Genomic DNA, 19,989 nt, shown 5'->3' with positions numbered 1-19,989 from the left:
GCATTGCTGACAGGGGGCAGCCTTGCCTTACTGACCTTTCCAGAGGAAAGGGATCTGTAAAGAACCCGTTACACTTGACGACACTAGTAGCCCGGCTATACAGCAGTTCCACCCATCCTCTAAAAGTTGTCCCAAACCCAAACACCTCAAGACATCCGAAGAGGAAATCATGTCTCACTCTGTCAAAAGCTTTCTCTAGATCCACTCCCACATACACACCACCCGTTGTCATCAGGTTGTCAAAAGAGAACCTTGTTGACAAGATGCAGTCCGCGATGTCCCTCCCCGGAATGCTATAGGTCTGGGTCGGTCCAATTATCGACCCGATCACCCCACGAAGTCTGAACCCCAGCACTTTTGCCAGGATTTTGTAGTCTGTATTGAGCAGGCTGATTGGCCTGTAGTTCGCTAGGTCTGTTCTAACTCCTTTGTTTTTATATACCAGAGTAATCACCCCCCTTAGAAAGGTCTCTGCGCATCTGTTCTCTCTCTGCATGGCTGTGAAGAGCCTGCAGAGGATCGGGGCCAGGAGGTCACCGAATAACTGATAGAATTCGGCTGAGAGTCCATCTGAGCCTGGGCTTTTGGACTTATTTAAGGCCGTAATTGCAGCCCTTACGTCAGCCATATGGATTTCACCATCACAGAAAGCTGCATCATCATGGCTGATAGTGCGGCTGATTTTCCCCAAAACTGTACCCATATTCCCTTGTGACCCATTTTGTTTACTAAAGAGTGTAGTATAAAACTCTTGCACAGAGTGTAGAATGTCCACTATATCAGATTGTACCTTCCCTTCTGCATCTGCTATTCCTGAGATATATGTTCTTGCCTGCCTCCTCTTCTCTAACCCAAGAAAAAATGCTGTACAGCGCTCCCCTTTCAGCATGTGCTGTGCCCTACTGCGGATCATTGCACCCCTGCATTTCCTCCTATCCAATTCCCTCAGCCATTCTCTCAGCTCCAAGTAAACATTTAAAGGACGGTCACTCCCCACCTCAGCCAGCTCCAGTTCCTCCTTTCTGTCTCTCAGCCTTTTCTCTCTGCCCAGCACTATACATTTCCCCCTAATTTTCACTTTGGCACGCTCCCACCATTCGATAAGGTCAACAGCGAACTCACTCTCATCACACAGGGCAGAGAGGAGTGACCGCAGTTTATCCCTACAGAGTTTATCTTCCAGGAGGGCCACATTCAGACACCATAATCCCCCATTCCTCCGCATGCTGTCATCTGCCAGAGACACCTTCAAGGTGGCATGATCACTCCAGGCACAAAAACTATACACACACTCTCTTAAGCCCCTAACTAAGCCCGAAGCTACTAAACACAGGTCAATCCGGGATTGTTTCAGCCTGCCCAACACCACTTGTCTACGTGAGTATGCACGGGCGCCCGGGTTCAACACTCTCCACACATCTATTAAGTCAAACTCCTGTATCCACTGAAATACAGCCGACCTACTAGTGTCATCTTTAAATTTATTATCGGGCCCAACATCCATTCTGGCCAGCACCACATTCCAATCCCCTATGACCACCGAGCGATGATCCGTCCACCTTTTGCAATGCTCGAAGAAAACTCTTCTTTCAGGCCCATTATTCGGCCCATATAAGTTTATGATTCTATAAGTTGCACCACAATACACAACCTCTACTACCAACAGTCGACCATCCTCATCTTGAAATATTTCTGTTATATTTTGGAAGATTCCTGGCTTTATAAACATTGCTACACCAGCTGAGTTGTTCAAGGAAAGCGAGAAAAACAAGTCTCCCTTCCAGAAGGATTTAATATTTTCAATCATAGATAAGGACCATCTACACTCCTGAACACATAAAATGTCACATCTCATATCTTCACACATCCCTCGTATTCTATCAAGGTTTTTCATCCCTTGTAAATTTTGAGAGTGCAATAACATGTTAAAGGGGGAAAAAAAAAACTCACTTTCTAACATATTTCTTCTCCTTTGCTCTGTTCCCTCTCCCAGGCCCTCCCAGCTTATCCTGCTGCGACCTTTTCCTGATATGCTTCACACACCGAAAATCCATGTCCGAATCAGAGTCCCTATCCCCTATCTGAGGGGCTGTGCTAACATCAGTCTCAATGTATCCACTCGGGGTGGGAGCTAAGTCATTACAGGAGAAGAGCCCTGGCGAAAAGCCGACCAGCATGTCCCGCCGAGCCTCATCAAGGTGCCCCACCGTGTCTTCCCTCAACTCATGCACCACTGCATCCATACTGGACCCTAGCACAGCACTGTTTCCTGTCCATACTTCCTCTTGAGCCAAAACATCAGAAAGCTGTGTTTCCTTAATTATCTCTTCTCTTGGCCCCGCCATAGTTCCCACCTCACTCCCTATTTCCAGGTCTTGCTCTTCCTCCATCTCGCCCCCCCGATCCTCACTGTACGAGGTATGGGCCCTGCATTCCTCCCCCCCCTCCTTCCTCTCCCCATCCTCCTCCCTCTCCCCATCCCTTTCCCCACTGCATTCAACCTGACACTCACACTCATCCACCAGGTTGTGGCACAGTACACATCTTGGCACCATTCTAGTACACTCTCTTGCATAATGGCCTTTTTTGTCACATTTAACACACACAAAGTCCGGGCAGTCTCTTACTATGTGGCCTTGCTGCAAACACAATCTACAAACTTTCACCTGGTTATTGTGTATGACTCTGAAATATTCAGGGCCAGTAGCAGTCAAGAACTTTGTGGAATACGGCAAGGATTGCACAGTCTCAGTAAATTTAACTTTGACATACCTCGTGCCATCCGCCACATCAGTCCCTGGCCACATTCTTCTTTTTATCGCAGAGATTGCTCTCACCCCCCACACGTCCAGTTTTTCCAGAATCTCCTCGTCCTTGATATAAGCCGGCAAATTAAGAAAAGAGACCACCAGCTCATCCGTTGCCAGGGACTTAACCATGACAACCGCCCTCCCCACCTTGAACCCATCCAAAAGCCTCTTTTTGCCAGCTGCACTCTTCACTGTTATTTCAAACTTATTCTGCCCTGTTTCCCGTAGCGCGTGTATTCCTCCACATATATCCTTGAGTGCCCTTAACAACTCCATGGTCTTGAGTTTCTCCTCTCCCAGGACTTCCGCCATAACAGTGAGAGCCCTCTCATATACTGGACTTCTCATGCCGGAGCCAGTGTCCAGCTCTGTCTGTTCCCTCCCTTCTCTTCGCATTGCGCCTCGAGAGCGATGCTCCACTTCGGCTCCTCTCTCCAGCAGTCTTCCGGTTACTACCACACGTCCTCCCATCGTCGTCACCATTTCATTCTCTGATACTGGACGGCCCAAGAGCTGTCCACCTGTTGATTCCCGGATTTCTCCTCCTTGTGCTCCGTTCACCAGATCACCTCTCGCTTGCTCTGGCCACTTTCTCCTCTCTTCGCCATCTCTTACTTTGGCCGCCACAGCTCCGCGCGTTACCTCAGCCATTCGTGCTCCCCTCTCCGCGTCGCCTTCCATTCAGAAAGGCACACGCTAGACTGCAAGCACTGTTCTTCGCAGCACTTAAAAACCAAAAAAAAACCAAAAAAAAAGAAAGGCGCCCCCGACCAGACCAAGTCCGCCGGGGGGACATTAAGGCACAAAGAAACCCAAAATCCACTATTTAGATAGGCAAGAGAGGAAAACAAAACATGAAAAAGCACTCCGAATGAGTGCCAGCTTGCACACAGTTCAATCACTGCAGCACAATCTCTCAGCAAAACCACACCTCCTTCACCAACCAATCGGGCGCTTAGAGAGCGGTTTGGCCGTAAGCTGCATTTGACATCATCAACAGCTCTTAAAAACGCTGGAGAAGCAGAATGCATGACACTTGCTAAGAAGAAGATAAATGTGGCAAAGTACAAAGTATTATAACTGTACTGGTCTGTTACGCCCCTGTCTAGGGGCTCAGGGTGCAACATACAAAGATAAATTAGCATGTTCCCTCTCCGATCCCCAAACCAAAATCCAGGATCGAGATGTTCCAACAGAATTATATTTATTTTAAACGAAAGAAAGTGTCAAACAAAACATGACACTACAACTCAGGGCGAACCAAGGCCAACATAATAAACAAAATAAGCCATTTCCCACAGAAAGTGCTAGCTAGCCTGATAGAAATAAACAAACCAAAAGACAGTCGCTAACCCTAACTCCCTAATGTGAAAACAGTCCAAAGAAAATGGCAGTTCACCCCTACAGATTTAATACTATTTACAAAATATACAATTTATAAACAAAACCACGGCACAAAACCTAACAATTCAAAAATGCTAAATAAGGTTTGGAAACCAAGAACAGCAAACAGGTGCTGATGCCAGAAAGAGCCTCGCTAGCTGTTGGGAACCGTACTTTTAAAACTCCAGGAAGTGTGGGATGGACCAATCAGCTTCCTGTACTGCCCCCCAATCCAGCCAATCAGGCAGGGCACCTATAAGAACAAGAAAATAAAAACAACACATATGGCCAGGACCGTAACATGGTCTACTAGTAATGAAGCACGATGGTTGGCAAACCAATAAAGTAGCAAAACAGCAATGAAAGAACAAAATTTGATGAAAATATAGAACAATTTCTATGAATAAATAGGCAGTAACACCAGCTTGTGCTGCCCGTAAACCCAAGCAAAAAAGCTTACAGCACCTGGTATTCCCAGGCGGTCTTCCTACCAAGTACTAACCAGGCCCAGCCCTATTTGGCTGCCGAGATCGGACGAGATCGGGCGCTTAGAGAGCGGTGTGGCCGTAAGCTGAATTTGACATCATCAACAGCTCTTAAAAACGCTGGAGAAGCAGAATGCATGACACTTGCTAAGAAGAAGATAAATGTGGCAAAGTACAAAGTATTATAACTGTACTGGTCTGTTACGCCCCTGTCTAGGGGCTCAGGGTGCAACATACAAAGATAAATTAGCATGTTCCCTCTCCGATCCCCAAACCAAAATCCAGGATCGAGATGTTCCAACAGAATGATATTTATTTTAAACGAAAGAAAGTGTCAAACAAAACATGACACTACAACTCAGGGCGAACCAAGGCCAACATAATAAACAAAATAAGCCATTTCCCACAGAAAGTGCTAGCTAGCCTGATAGAAATAAACAAACCAAAAGATAGTCGCTAACCCTAACTCCCTAATGTGAAAACAAGAGAAAACAATCAAAACAAAATGGCTGTTCACCCCTACAGATTTAATACTATTTACAAAATACACAATTTATAAACAAAACCACAGCACAAAACCTAACAATTCAAAAATGCTAAATAAGGTTTGGAAACCAAGAACAGCAAACAGGTGCTGATGCCAGAAAGAGCCTCGCTAGCTGTTGGGAACCGTACTTTTAAAACTCCAGCAAGTGTAGGATGGACCAATAAGCTTCCTGTACTGCCCCCCAATCCGGCCAATCAGGCAGGGCACTTATAAGAACAAGAAAATAAAAACAACACATATGGCCAGGACCGTAACATGGTCTATTAGTAATGAAGCACGATGGTTGACAAACCAATAAAGTAGCAAAACAGCAATGAAAGAACAAAATTTGATGAAAATATAGAACAATTTCTATGAATAAATAGGCAGTAACACCAGCTTGTGCTGCCCGTAAACCCAAGCAAAAAAGCTTACAGCACCTGGTATTCCCAGGCGGTCTTCCTACCAAGTACTAACCAGGCCCGGCCCTATTTGGCTGCCGAGATCGGACGAGATCGGGCGCTTAGAGAGCGGTGTGGCCGTAAGCTGCATTTGACATCATCAACAGCTCTTAAAAACGCTGGAGAAGCAGAATGCATGACACTTGCTAAGAAGAAGATAAATGTGGCAAAGTACAAAGTACTATAACTGTACTGATCTGTTACGCCCCTGTCTAGGGGCTCAGGGTGCAACATACAAAGATAAATTTGCATTTTCCCTCTCCGATCCCCAAACCAAAATCCAGGATCGAGATGTTCCAACAGAATGATATTTATTTTAAACGAAAGAAAGTGTCAAACAAAACATGACACTACAACTCAGGGCGAACCAAGGCCAACATAATAAACAAAATAAGCATTTCCCACAGAAAGTGCTAGCTAGCCTGATAGAAATAAACAAACCAAAAGACAGTCGCTAACCCTAACTCCCTAATGTAAAAACAAGAGAAAACAATCAAAAGAAAATGGCTGTTCACCCCTACAGATTTAATACTATTTACAAATTACACAATTTATAAACAAAACCACGGCACAAAACCTAACAATTAAAAAATGCTAAATAAGGTTTGGAAACCAAGAACAGCAAACAGGTGCTGATGCCAGAAAGAACCTCGCTAGCTGTTGGGAACCGTACTTTTAAAACTCCAGCAAGTGTAGGATGGACCAATCAGCTTCCTGTACTGCCCCCCAATCCAGCCAATCAGGCAGGGCACCTATAAGAACAAGAAAATAAAAACAACACATATGGCCAGGACCGTAACATGGTCTATTAGTAATGAAGCACGATGGTTGACAAACCAATAAAGTAGCAAAACAGCAATGAAAGAACAAAATTTGATGAAAATATAGAACAATTTCTATGAATAAATAGGCAGTAACACCAGCTTTTGCTGCCCGTAAACCCAAGCAAAAAAGCTTACAGCACCTGGTATTCCCAGGCGGTCTTCCTACCAAGTACTAACCAGGCCCGGCTCTATTTGGCTGCCGAGATCGGACGAGATCGGGCGCTTAGAGAGCGGTGTGGCCGTAAGCTGCATTTGACATCATCAACAGCTCTTAAAAACGCTAGAGAAGCAGAATGCATGACACTTGCTAAGAAGAAGATAAATGTGGCAAAGTACAAAGTACTATAACTGTACTGGTCTGTTACGTCCCTGTCTAGGGGGTCAGGGTGAAACATATAAAGATAAATTTGCATGTTCCCTCTCCGATCCCCAAACCAAAATCGAGGATTGAGATGTTCCAACAGAATGATATTTATTTTAAACGAAAGAAAGTGTCAAACAAAACATGACACTACAACTCAGGGCGAACCAAGGCCAACATAATAAACAAAATAAGCCATTTCCCACAGAAAGTGCTAGCTAGCCTGATAGAAATAAACAAACCAAAAGATAGTCGCTAACCCTAACTCCCTAATGTGAAAACAAGAGAAAACAATCAAAAGAAAATGGCTGTTCACCCCTACAGATTTAATACTATTTACAAAATACACAATTTATAAACAAAACCACAGCACAAAACCTAACAATTCAAAAATGCTAAATAAGGTTTGGAAACCAAGAACAGCAAACAGGTGCTGATGCCAGAAAGAGCCTCGCTAGCTGTTGGGAACCGTACTTTTAAAACTCCAGCAAGTGTAGGATGGACCAATAAGCTTCCTGTACTGCCCCCCAATCCGGCCAATCAGGCAGGGCACTTATAAGAACAAGAAAATAAAAACAACACATATGGCCAGGACCGTAACATGGTCTATTAGTAATGAAGCACGATGGTTGACAAACCAATAAAGTAGCAAAACAGCAATGAAAGAACAAAATTTGATGAAAATATAGAACAATTTCTATGAATAAATAGGCAGTAACACCAGCTTGTGCTGCCCGTAAACCCAAGCAAAAAAGCTTACAGCACCTGGTATTCCCAGGCGGTCTTCCTACCAAGTACTAACCAGGCCCGGCCCTATTTGGCTGCCGAGATCGGACGAGATCGGGCGCTTAGAGAGCGGTGTGGCCGTAAGCTGCATTTGACATCATCAACAGCTCTTAAAAACGCTGGAGAAGCAGAATGCATGACACTTGCTAAGAAGAAGATAAATGTGGCAAAGTACAAAGTACTATAACTGTACTGATCTGTTACGCCCCTGTCTAGGGGCTCAGGGTGCAACATACAAAGATAAATTTGCATTTTCCCTCTCCGATCCCCAAACCAAAATCCAGGATCGAGATGTTCCAACAGAATGATATTTATTTTAAACGAAAGAAAGTGTCAAACAAAACATGACACTACAACTCAGGGCGAACCAAGGCCAACATAATAAACAAAATAAGCATTTCCCACAGAAAGTGCTAGCTAGCCTGATAGAAATAAACAAACCAAAAGACAGTCGCTAACCCTAACTCCCTAATGTGAAAACAAGAGAAAACAATCAAAAGAAAATGGCTGTTCACCCCTACAGATTTAATACTATTTACAAATTACACAATTTATAAACAAAACCACGGCACAAAACCTAACAATTAAAAAATGCTAAATAAGGTTTGGAAACCAAGAACAGCAAACAGGTGCTGATGCCAGAAAGAACCTCGCTAGCTGTTGGGAACCGTACTTTTAAAACTCCAGCAAGTGTAGGATGGACCAATCAGCTTCCTGTACTGCCCCCCAATCCAGCCAATCAGGCAGGGCACCTATAAGAACAAGAAAATAAAAACAACATATATGGCCAGGACCGTAACATGGTCTATTAGTAATGAAGCACGATGGTTGACAAACCAATAAAGTAGCAAAACAGCAATGAAAGAACAAAATTTGATGAAAATATAGAACAATTTCTATGAATAAATAGGCAGTAACACCAGCTTTTGCTGCCCGTAAACCCAAGCAAAAAAGCTTACAGCACCTGGTATTCCCAGGCGGTCTTCCTACCAAGTACTAACCAGGCCCGGCTCTATTTGGCTGCCGAGATCGGACGAGATCGGGCGCTTAGAGAGCGGTGTGGCCGTAAGCTGCATTTGACATCATCAACAGCTCTTAAAAACGCTAGAGAAGCAGAATGCATGACACTTGCTAAGAAGAAGATAAATGTGGCAAAGTACAAAGTACTATAACTGTACTGGTCTGTTACGTCCCTGTCTAGGGGGTCAGGGTGAAACATATAAAGATAAATTTGCATGTTCCCTCTCCGATCCCCAAACCAAAATCGAGGATTGAGATGTTCCAACAGAATGATATTTATTTTAAACGAAAGAAAGTGTCAAACAAAACATGACACTACAACTCAGGGCGAACCAAGGCCAACATAATAAACAAAATAAGCCATTTCCCACAGAAAGTGCTAGCTAGCCTGATAGAAATAAACAAACCAAAAGATAGTTGCTAACCCTAACTCCCTAATGTGAAAACAAGAGAAAACAATCAAAAGAAAATGGCAGTTCACCTCTACAGATTTAATACTATTTACAAAATATACAATTTATAAACAAAACCATGGCACAAAACCTAACAATTCAAAAATGCTAAATAAGGTTTGGAAACCAAGAACAGCAAACAGGTGCTGATGCCAGAAAGAGCCTCGCTAGCTGTTGGGAACCGTACTTTTAAAACTCCAGGAAGTGTAGGATGGACCAATAAGCTTCCTGTACTGCCCCCCAATCCGGCCAATCAGGCAGGAAACCTATAAGAACAAGAAAATAAAAACAACACATATGGCCAGGACCGTAACATGGTCTATTAGTAATGAAGCACGATGGTTGACAAACCAATAAAGTAGCAAAACAGCAATGAAAGAACAAAATTTGATGAAAATATAGAACAATTTCTATGAATAAATAGGCAGTAACACCAGCTTGTGCTGCCCGTAAACCCAAGCAAAAAAGCTTACAGCACCTGGTATTCCCAGGCGGTCTTCCTACCAAGTACTAACCAGGCCCGGCCCTATTTGACTGCCGAGATCGGACGAGATCGGGCGCTTAGAGAGCGGTTTGGCCGTAAGCTGCATTTGACATCATCAACAGCTCTTAAAAACGCTGGAGAAGCAGAATGCATGACACTTGCTAAGAAGAAGATAAATGTGGCAAAGTACAAAGTACTATAACTGTACTGGTCTGTTACGCCCCTGTCTAGGGGCTGAGGGTGCAACATACAAAGATAAATTAGCATGTTCCCTCTCCGATCCCCAAACCAAAATCCAGGATCGAGATGTTCCAACAGAATGATATTTATTTTAAACGAAAGAAACTGTCAAACAAAACATGACACTACAACTCAGGGCGAACCAAGGCCAACATAATAAACAAAATAAGCCATTTCCCACAGAAAGTGCTAGCTAGCCTGATAGAAATAAACAAACCAAAAGACAGTCGCTAACCCTAACTCCCTAATGTGAAAACAGTCCAAAGAAAATGGCAGTTCACCCCTACAGATTTAATACTATTTACAAAATATACAATTTATAAACAAAACCACGGCACAAAACCTAACAATTCAAAAATGCTAAATAAGGTTTGGAAACCAAGAACAGCAAACAAATGCTGATGCCAGAAAGAGCCTCGCTAGCTGTTGGGAACCGTACTTTTAAAACTCCAGGAAGTGTGGGATGGACCAATCAGCTTCCTGTACTGCCCCCCAATCCAGCCAATCAGGCAGGGCACCTATAAGAACAAGAAAATAAAAACAACACATATGGCCAGGACCGTAACATGGTCTACTAGTAATGAAGCACGATGGTTGGCAAACCAATAAAGTAGCATAACAGCAATGAAAGAACAAAATTTGATGAAAATATAGAACAATTTCTATGAATAAATAGGCAGTAACACCAGCTTGTGCTGCCCGTAAACCCAAGCAAAAAAGCTTACAGCACCTGGTATTCCCAGGCGGTCTTCCTACCAAGTACTAACCAGGCCCGGCCCTATTTGGCTGCCGAGATCGGACGAGATCAGGCGCTTAGAGAGCGGTGTGGCCGTAAGCTGCATTTGACATCATCAACAGCTCTTAAAAACGCTGGAGAATAAGAATGCATGACACTTGCTAAGGAGAAGATAAATGTGGCAAAGTACAAAGTATTATAACTGTACTGGTCTGTTACGCCCCTGTCTAGGGGCTCAGGGTGCAACATACAAAGATAAATTAGCATGTTCCCTCTCCGATCCCCAAACCAAAATCCAGGATCGAGATGTTCCAACAGAATGATATTTATTTTAAACGAAAGAAAGTGTCAAACAAAACATGACACTACAACTCAGGGCGAACCAAGGCCAACATAATAAACAAAATAAGCCATTTCCCACAGAAAGTGCTAGCAAGCCTGATAGAAATAAACAAACCAAAAGACAGTCGCTAACCCTAACTCCCTAATGTGAAAACAAGAGAAAACAATCAAAAGAAAATGGCTGTTCACCCCTACAGATTTAATACTATTTACAAAATACACAATTTATAAACAAAACCACGGCACAAAACCTAACAATTCAAAAATGCTAAATAAGGTTTGGAAACCAAGAACAGCAAACAGGTGCTGATGCCAGAAAGAGCCTCGCTAGCTGTTGGGAACCGTACTTTTAAAACTCCAGCAAGTGTAGGATGGACCAATCAGCTTCCTGTACTGCCCCCCAATCCGGCCAATCAGGCAGGGCACCTATAAGAAAAAGAAAATAAAAACAACACATATGGCCAGGACCGTAACATGGTCTATTAGTAATGAAGCACGATGGTTGACAAACCAATAAAGTAGCAAAACAGCAATGAAAGAACAAAATTTGATGAAAATATAGAACAATTTCTATGAATAAATAGGCAGTAACACCAGCTTGTGCTGCCCGTAAACCCAAGCAAAAAAGCTTACAGCACCTGGTATTCCCAGGCGGTCTTCCTACCAAGTACTAACCAGGCCCAGCTCTATTTGGCTGCCGAGATCGGACGAGATCGGGCGCTTAGAGAGCGGTGTGGCCGTAAGCTGCATTTGACATCATCAACAGCTCTTAAAAACGCTGGAGAAGCAGAATGCATGACACTTGCTAAGAAGAAGATAAATGTGGCAAAGTACAAAGTACTATAACTGTACTGGTCTGTTACGCCCCTGTCTAGGGGGTCAGGGTGCAACATACAAAGATAAATTAGCATGTTCCCTCTCCGATCCCCAAACCACAATCAAGGATCGAGATGTTCCAACAGAATGATATTTATTTTAAACGAAAGAAAGTGTCAAACAAAACATGACACTACAACTCAGGGCGAACCAAGGCCAACATAATAAACAAAATAAGCCATTTCCCACAGGAAGTGCTAGCTAGCCTGATAGAAATAAACAAACCAATAGACAGTCGCTAACCGTAACTCCCTAATGTGAAAACAGTCCAAAGAAAATGGCAGTTCACCCCTACAGATTTAATACTATTTACAAAATATACAATTTATAAACAAAACCACGGCACAAAACCTAACAATTCAAAAATGCTAAATAAGGTTTGGAAACCAAGAACAGCAAACAGGTGCTGATGCCAGAAAGAGTTTCGCTAGCTGTTGGGAACCGTACTTTTAAAACTCCAGGAAGTGTGGGATGGACCAATCAGCTTCCTGTACTGCCCCCCAATCCAGCCAATCAGGCAGGGCACCTATAAGAACAAGAAAATAAAAACAACACATATGGCCAGGACCGTAACATGGTCTACTAGTAATGAAGCACGATGGTTGGCAAACCAATAAAGTAGCAAAACAGCAATGAAAGAACAAAATTTGATGAAAATATAGAACAATTTCTATAAATAAATAGGCAGTAACACCAGCTTGTGCTGCCCGTAAACCCAAGCAAAAAAGCTTACAGTACCTGGTATTCCCAGGCGGTCTTCCTACCAAGTACTAACCAGGCCCGGCCCTATTTGGCTGCCGAGATCGGACGAGATCGGGCGCTTAGAGAGCGGTGTGGCCGTAAGCTGAATTTGACATCATCAACAGCTCTTAAAAACGCTGGAGAAGCAGAATGCATGACACTTGCTAAGAAGAAGATAAATGTGGCAAAGTACAAAGTATTATAACTGTACTGGTCTGTTACGCCCCTGTCTAGGGGCTCAGGGTGCAACATACAAAGATAAATTAGCATGTTCCCTCTCCGATCCCCAAACCAAAATCCAGGATCGAGATGTTCCAACAGAATGATATTTATTTTAAACGAAAGAAAGTGTCAAACAAAACATGACACTACAACTCAGGGCGAACCAAGGCCAACATAATAAACAAAATAAGCCATTTCCCACAGAAACTGCTAGCTAGCCTGATACAAATAAACAAACCAAAAGATAGTCGCTAACCATAACTCCCTAATGTGAAAACAAGAGAAAACAATCAAAAGAAAATGGCTGTTCACCCCTACAGATTTAATACTATTTACAAAATATACAATTTATAAACAACACCACGGCACAAAACCTAACAATTCAAAAATGCTAAATAAGGTTTGGAAACCAAGAACAGCAAACAGGTGCTGATGCCAGAAAGAGCCTCGCTAGCTGTTGGGAACCGTACTTTTAAAACTCCAGGAAGTGTAGGATGGACCAATAAGCTTCCTGTACTGCCCCCCAATCCGGCCAATCAGGCAGGAAACCTATAAGAACAAGAAAATAAAAACAACACATATGGCAAGGACCGTAACATGGTCTATTAGTAATGAAGCACGATGGTTGACAAACCAATGAAGTAGCAAAACAGCAATGAAAGAACAAAATTTGATGAAAATATAGAACAATTTCTATGAATAAATAGGCAGTAACACCAGCTTGTGCTGCCCGTAAACCCAAGCAAAAAAGCTTACAGCACCTGGTATTCCCAGGCGGTCTTCCTACCAAGTACTAACCAGGCCCGGCCCTATTTGACTGCCGAGATCGGACGAGATCGGGCGCTTAGAGAGCGGTTTGGCCGTAAGCTGCATTTGACATCATCAACAGCTCTTAAAAACGCTGGAGAAGCAGAATGCATGACATTTGCTAAGAAGAAGATAAATGTGGCAAAGTACAAAGTACTATAACTGTACTGGTCTGTTACGCCCCTGTCTAGGGGCTGAGGGTGCAACATACAAAGATAAATTAGCATGTTCCCTCTCCGATCCCCAAACCAAAATCCAGGATCGAGATGTTCCAACAGAATGATATTTATTTTAAACGAAAGAAAGTGTCAAACAAAACATGACACTACAACTCAGGGCGAACCAAGACCAACATAATAAACAAAATAAGCCATTTCCCACAGAAAGTGCTAGCTAGCCTGATAGAAATAAACAAACCAAAAGACAGTCTCTAACCCTAACTCCCTAATGTGAAAACAGTCCAAAGAAAATGGTAGTTCACCCCTACAGATTTAATACTATTTACAAAATATACAATTTATAAACAAAACCACGGCACAAAACCTAACAATTCAAAAATGCTAAATAAGGTTTGGAAACCAAGAACAGCAAACAGGTGCTGATGCCAGAAAGAGCCTCGCTAGCTGTTGGGAACCGTACTTTTAAAACTCCAGGAAGTGTAGGATGGACCAATCAGCTTCCTGTACTGCCCCCCAATCCGGCCAATCAGGCAGGGCACCTATAAGAACAAGAAAATAAAAACAACACATATGGCCAGGACCGTAACATGGTCTACTAGTAATGAAGCACGATGGTTGGCAAACCAATAAAGTAGCAAAACAGCAATGAAAGAACAAAATTTGATGAAAATATAGAACAATTTCTATGAATAAATAGGCAGTAACACCAGCTTGTGCTGCCCGTAAACCCAAGCAAAAAAGCTTACAGCACCTGGTATTCCCAGGCGGTCTTCCTACCAAGTACTAACCAGGCCCGGCTCTATTTGGCTGCCGAGATCGGACGAGATCGGGCGCTTAGAGAGCTGTGTGGCCGTAAGCTACATTTGACATCATCAACAGCTCTTAAAAACGCTAGAGAAGCAGAATGCATGACACTTGCTAATAAGAAGATAAATGTGGCAAAGTACAAAGTACTATAACTGTACTGGTCTGTTACGCCCCTGTCTAGGGGGTCAGGGTGCAACATACAAAGATAAATTAGCATGTTCCCTCTCCGATCCCCAAACCAAAATCCAGGATCGAGATGTTCCAACAGAATGATATTTATTTTAAACGAAAGAAAGTGTCAAACAAAACATGACACTACAACTCAGGGCGAACCAAGGCCAACATAATAAACAAAATAAGCCATTTCCCACAGAAAGTGCTAGCTAGCCTGATAGAAATAAACAAACCAAAAGACAGTCGCTAACCCTAACTCCCTAATGTGAAAACGGTCCAAAGAAAATGGCAGTTCACCCCTACAGATTTAATACTATTTACAAAATATACAATTTATAAACAAAACCACGGCACAAAACCTAACAATTCAAAAATGCTAAATAAGGTTTGGAAACCAAGAACAGCAAACAAGTGCTGATGCCAGAAAGAGCCTCGCTAGCTGTTGGGAACCGTACTTTTAAAACTCCAGGAAGTGTAGGATGGACCAATAAGCTTCCTGTACTGCCCCTCAATCCGGCCAATCAGGCAGGGCACCTATAAGAATAAGAAAATAAAAACAACACATATGGCCAGGACCGTAACATGGTCTACTAGTAATGAAGCACGATGGTTGACAAACCAATAAAGTAGCAAAACAGCAATGAAAGAACAAAATTTGATGAAAATATAGAACAATTTCTATGAATAAATAGGCAGTAACACCAGCTTGTGCTGCCCGTAAACCCAAGCAAAAAAGCTTACAGCACCTGGTATTCCCAGGCGGTCTTCCTACCAAGTACTAACCAGGCCCGGCTCTATTTGGCTGCCGAGATCGGACGAGATCGGGCGCTTAGAGAGCGGTGTGGCCGTAAGCTGCATTTGACATCATCAACAGCTCTTAAAAACGCTAGAGAAGCAGAATGCATGACACTTGCTAAGAAGAAGATAAATGTGGCAAAGTACAAAGTACTATAACTGTACTGGTCTGTTACGCCCCAGTCTAGGGGGTCAGGGTGAAACATACAAAGATAAATTTGCATGTTTCCTTTTCCGATCCTCAAACCAAAATCCAGGATCGAGATGTTCCAACAGAATGATATTTATTTTAAACGAAAGAAAGTGTCAAACAAAACATGACACTACAACTCAGGGCGAACCAAGGCCAACATAATAAACAAAATAAGCCATTTCCCACAGAAAGTGCTAGCTAGCCTGATAGAAATAAACAAACCAAAAGACAGTCGCTAACCCTAACTCCCTAATGTGAAAACGGTCCAAAGAAAATGGCAGTTCACCCCTACAGATTTAATACTATTTACAAAATATACAATTTATAACAAAACCACGGCACAAAACCTAACAATTCAAAAATGCTAAATAAGGTTTGGAAACCAAGAACAGCAAACAAGTGCTGATGCCAGAAAGAGCCTCGCTAGCTGTTGGGAACCGTACTTTTAAAACTCCAGGAAGTGTAGGATGGACCAATAAGCTTCTAGTACTGCCCCTCAATCCGGCCAATCAGGCAGGGCACCTATAAGAATAAGAAAATAAAAACAACACATATGGCCAGGACCGTAACATGGTCTACTAGTAATGAAGCACGATGGTTGGCAAACCAATAAAGTAGCAAAACAGCAATGAAAGAACAAAATTTGATGAAAATATAGAACAATTTCTATGAATAAATAGGCAGTAACACCAGCTTGTGCTGCCCGTAAACCCAAGCAAAGAAGCTTACAGCACGTGGTATTCCCAGGCGGTCTTCCTACCAAGTACTAACCAGGCCCGGCTCTATTTGGCTGCCGAGATCGGACGAGATCGGGAGCTTAGAGAGCGGTGTGGCCGTAAGCTGCTTTTGACATCATCAACAGCTCCTAAAAACGCTGGAGAAGCACAATGCACAACACTTGCTAAGAAGAAGATAAATGTGGCAAAGTACAAAGTACTATAACTGTACTGGTCTGTTACGCCCCTGTCTAGGGGGTCAGGGTGCAACATACAAAGATAAATTAGCATGTTCCCTCTCCGATCCCCAAACCAAAATCCAGGATCGAGATGTTCCAACAGAATGATATTTATTTTAAACGAAAGAAAGTGTCAAACAAAACATGACACTACAACTCAGGGCGAACCAAGGCCAACATAATAAACAAAATAAGCCATTTCCCACAGAAAGTGCTAGCTAGCCTGATAGAAATAAACAAACCAAAAGACAATCGCTAACCCTAACTCCCTAATGTGAAAACGGTCCAAAGAAAATGGCAGTTCACCCCTACAGATTTAATACTATTTACAAAATATACAATTTATAACAAAACCACGGCACAAAACCTAACAATTCAAAAATGCTAAATAAGGTTTGGAAACCAAGAACAGCAAACAAGTGCTGATGCCAGAAAGAGCCTCGCTAGCTGTTGGGAACCGTACTTTTAAAACTCCAGGAAGTGTAGGATGGACCAATAAGCTTCTAGTACTGCCCCTCAATCCGGCCAATCAGGCAGGGCACCTATAAGAATAAGAAAATAAAAACAACACATATGGCCAGGACCGTAACATGGTCTACTAGTAATGAAGCATGATGGTTGGCAAACCAATAAAGTAGCAAAACAGCAATGAAAGAACAAAATTTGATGAAAATATAGAACAATTTCTATGAATAAATAGGCAGTAACACCAGCTTGTGCTGCCCGTAAACCCAAGCAAAAAAGCTTACAGCACCTGGTATTCCCAGGCGGTCTTCCTACCAAGTACTAACCAGGCCCGGCTCTATTTGGCTGCCGAGATCGGACGAGATCAGGCGCTTAGAGAGCGGTGTGGCCGTAAGCTGTATTTGACATCATCAACAGCTCTTAAAAACGCTAGAGAAGCAGAATGCATGACACTTGCTAAGAAGAAGATAAATGTGGCAAAGTACAAAGTACTATAACTGTACTGGTCTGTTACGCCCCAGTCTAGGGGGTCAGGGTGAAACATGCAAAGATAAATTTGCATGTTTCCTTTTCCGATCCTCAAACCAAAATCCAGGATTGAGATGTTCCAACAGAATGATATTTATTTTAAACGAAAGAAAGTGTCAAACAAAACATGACACTACAACTCAGGGCGAACCAAGGCCAACATAATAAACAAAATAAGCCATTTCCCACAGAAAGTGCTAGCTAGCCTGATAGAAATAAACAAACCAAAAGACAGTCGCTAACCCTAACTCCCTAATGTGAAAACAGTCCAAAGAAAATGGCAGTTCACCCCTACAGATTTAATACTATTTACAAAATATACAATTTATAAACAAAACCACGGCACAAAACCTAACAATTCAAAAATGCTAAATAAGGTTTGGAAACCAAGAACAGCAAACAGGTGCTGATGCCAGAAAGAGCCTCGCTAGCTGTTTGGAACCGTACTTTTAAAACTCCAGGAAGTGTAGGATGGACCAATCAGCTTCCTGTACTGCCCCCCAATCCGGCCAATCAGGCACGGCACCTATAAGAACAAGAAAATAAAAACAACACATATGGCCAGGACCGTAACATGGTCTACTAGTAATGAAGCACGATGGTTGACAAACCAATAAAGTAGCAAAACAGCAATGAAAGAACAAAATTTGATGAAAATATGGAACAATTTCTATGAATAAATAGGCAGTAACACCAGCTTGTGCTGCCCGTAAACCCAAGCAAAAAAGCTTACAGCACCTGGTATTCCCAGGCGGTCTTCCTACCAAGTACTAACCAGGCCCGGCTCTATTTGGCTGCCGAGATCGGACGAGATCGGGCGCTTAGAGAGCTGTGTGGCCGTAAGCTGCATTTGACATCATCAACAGCTCTTAAAAACGCTAGAGAAGCAGAATGCATGACACTTGCTAAGAAGAAGATAAATGTGGCAAAGTACAAAGTACTATAACTGTACTGGTCTGTTACGCCCCTGTCTAGGGGGTCAGGGTGCAACATACAAAGATAAATTAGCATGTTCCCTCTCCGATCCCCAAACCAAAATCCAGGATCGAGATGTTCCAACAGAATGATATTTATTTTAAACGAAAGAAAGTGTCAAACAAAACATGACACTACAACTCAGGGCGAACCAAGGCCAACATAATAAACAAAATAAGCCATTTCCCACAGAAAGTGTTAGCTAGCCTGATAGAAATAAACAAACCAAAAGATAGTCGCTAACCCTAACTCCCTAATGTGAAAACACTCCAAAGAAAATGGCAGTACACCCCTACAGATTTAATACTATTTACAAAATATACAATTTATAAACAAAACCACAGCACAAAACCTAACAATTCAAAAATGCTAAATAAGGTTTGGAAACCAAGAACAGCAAACAGGTGCTGATGCCAGAAAGAGCCTCGCTAGCTGTTGGGAACCGTACTTTTAAAACTCCAGGAAGTGTAGGATGGACCAATCAGCTTCCTGTACTGCCCCCCAATCCGGCCAATCAGGCAGGGCACCTATAAGAACAAGAAAATAAAAACAACACATATGGCCAGGACTGTAACATGGTCTACTAGTAATGAAGCACGATGGTTGGCAAACCAATAAAGTAGCAAAACAGCAATGAAAGAACAAAATTTGATGAAAATATAGAACAATTTCTATGAATAAATAGGCAGTAACACCAGCTTGTGCTGCCCGTAAACCCAAGCAAAGAAGCTTACAGCACGTGGTATTCCCAGGCGGTCTTCCTACCAAGTACTAACAAGGCCCGGCCCTATTTGGCTGCTGAGATCGGACGGGATCGGGCGCTTAGAGAGCAGTGTGGCCGTAAGCTGCATTTGACATCATCAACAGCTCTTAAAAACGCTGGAGAAGCAGAATGCATGACACTTGCTAAGAAGAAGATAAATGTGGCAAAGTACAAAGTACTATAACTGTACTGGTCTGTTACGCCCCTGTCTAGGGGGTCAGGGTGCAACATACAAAGATAAATTAGCATGTTCCCTCTCCGATCCCCAAACCAAAATCCAGGATCGAGATGTTCCAACAGAATGATATTTATTTTAAACGAAAGAAAGTGTCAAACAAAACATGACACTACAACTCAGGGCGAACCAAGGCCAACATAATAAACAAAATAAGCCATTTCCCACAGAAAGTGTTAGCTAGCCTGATAGAAATAAACAAACCAAAAGACAGTCGCTAACCCTAACTCCCTAATGTGAAAACAGTCCAAAGAAAATGGCAGTTCACCCCTACAGATTTAATACTATTTACAAAATATACAATTTATAAACAAAACCACGGCACAAAACCTAACAATTCAAAAATGCTAAATAAGGTTTGGAA

The 19,989-nt window shown here is 42.6% G+C and overlaps 16 pseudogenes; all 16 read right to left on the bottom strand.

Moving 5' to 3' along the window:
* Positions 1-4,646: 4,646 nt before the first annotated feature.
* LOC137119943 (5S ribosomal RNA) lies at positions 4,647-4,765 on the bottom strand (annotated as a pseudogene).
* Positions 4,766-5,632: 867 nt separating this feature from the next.
* Positions 5,633-5,751, bottom strand: LOC137119964 (5S ribosomal RNA; annotated as a pseudogene).
* An 866-nt stretch (positions 5,752-6,617) lies between these two features.
* LOC137119940 (5S ribosomal RNA) lies at positions 6,618-6,736 on the bottom strand (annotated as a pseudogene).
* Positions 6,737-7,603: 867 nt separating this feature from the next.
* On the bottom strand, positions 7,604-7,722 carry LOC137119963 (5S ribosomal RNA; annotated as a pseudogene).
* An 866-nt stretch (positions 7,723-8,588) lies between these two features.
* LOC137119939 (5S ribosomal RNA) lies at positions 8,589-8,707 on the bottom strand (annotated as a pseudogene).
* An 867-nt stretch (positions 8,708-9,574) lies between these two features.
* LOC137119951 (5S ribosomal RNA) lies at positions 9,575-9,693 on the bottom strand (annotated as a pseudogene).
* Positions 9,694-10,550: 857 nt separating this feature from the next.
* LOC137119980 (5S ribosomal RNA) lies at positions 10,551-10,669 on the bottom strand (annotated as a pseudogene).
* An 867-nt stretch (positions 10,670-11,536) lies between these two features.
* Positions 11,537-11,655, bottom strand: LOC137119938 (5S ribosomal RNA; annotated as a pseudogene).
* Positions 11,656-12,512: 857 nt separating this feature from the next.
* On the bottom strand, positions 12,513-12,631 carry LOC137119985 (5S ribosomal RNA; annotated as a pseudogene).
* Positions 12,632-13,498: 867 nt separating this feature from the next.
* Positions 13,499-13,617, bottom strand: LOC137119949 (5S ribosomal RNA; annotated as a pseudogene).
* Positions 13,618-14,474: 857 nt separating this feature from the next.
* LOC137120001 (5S ribosomal RNA) lies at positions 14,475-14,593 on the bottom strand (annotated as a pseudogene).
* Positions 14,594-15,450: 857 nt separating this feature from the next.
* Positions 15,451-15,569, bottom strand: LOC137119937 (5S ribosomal RNA; annotated as a pseudogene).
* Positions 15,570-16,426: 857 nt separating this feature from the next.
* Positions 16,427-16,545, bottom strand: LOC137119992 (5S ribosomal RNA; annotated as a pseudogene).
* An 856-nt stretch (positions 16,546-17,401) lies between these two features.
* Positions 17,402-17,520, bottom strand: LOC137119967 (5S ribosomal RNA; annotated as a pseudogene).
* Positions 17,521-18,378: 858 nt separating this feature from the next.
* On the bottom strand, positions 18,379-18,497 carry LOC137120000 (5S ribosomal RNA; annotated as a pseudogene).
* An 857-nt stretch (positions 18,498-19,354) lies between these two features.
* Positions 19,355-19,473, bottom strand: LOC137120042 (5S ribosomal RNA; annotated as a pseudogene).
* Between the last annotated feature and the right edge of the window lie 516 nt (positions 19,474-19,989).

This window comes from Channa argus, unplaced genomic scaffold (genome assembly GCF_033026475.1).
Source record: "Channa argus isolate prfri unplaced genomic scaffold, Channa argus male v1.0 Contig065, whole genome shotgun sequence".
Classification (NCBI taxonomy): domain Eukaryota; kingdom Metazoa; phylum Chordata; class Actinopteri; order Anabantiformes; family Channidae; genus Channa; species Channa argus.
This window is presented reverse-complemented; position numbering and strand designations above follow the sequence as displayed.